The sequence below is a fragment of the Ailuropoda melanoleuca genome, chromosome 20 (assembly GCF_002007445.2).
Source record: "Ailuropoda melanoleuca isolate Jingjing chromosome 20, ASM200744v2, whole genome shotgun sequence".
Lineage (NCBI taxonomy): Eukaryota > Metazoa > Chordata > Mammalia > Carnivora > Ursidae > Ailuropoda > Ailuropoda melanoleuca.
Window position 1 is genome coordinate 2380748 of NC_048237.1, and position 667 is coordinate 2381414.

Consider the following 667-nt stretch of genomic DNA (forward strand, 5'->3'; position numbering starts at 1 on the left):
ACCCCTGCTGTCTGCTGCCGCTGCACCTTACACTCCCCCATCATCACCCTTATCACAGTTCATTTCACTGTCTGCTGAACTGCCTGGCTTCCTGATTAGATAATAAAGCCTCTAATCAGCATCTAACCTGATCAACAGTGTACCCACAGCACCCAACACTGGACCTGACACCCAGTAAGTAATCAGTATTTGTTGTATGACTGACTGAACATAAGGCCATTTTTACTTCACAATCCACTCAGCAGGCACAAAGTTTGTATGCAAGTGTGTGTGGGTGCCTGTGTGGTGTACACACGTGCACACACACTCACCCCTTCCTCAAAATACAGCTTGGCTGACAGGACTAAGAAATAGCTACAAAGCCCCATATACTGCTGGGTCACACGGTGGGAGAGCAGCTGCCAGTGAGACATGGGAACTCTTTAAGCTTTAATTTCTTCATGTGTAAGATGGGAATAATAAAAATCTGCCTTACATAATTCAATAAACAATAGCTGTTCTATCTGTATCCCAATTCCCAAATAGGAATGGAGCAGCGCTCTGCTCAGAAGACTCAAGCCCATGACTGAAACTGCCCACCAGGGGGCGGTAGGGCCCCGGCCTGGTCCAGTGCTGAGGCCATTGCAGAGCCAGACCGGCAGTCGGGGGGGGGGGGGGGGGGGGGAAG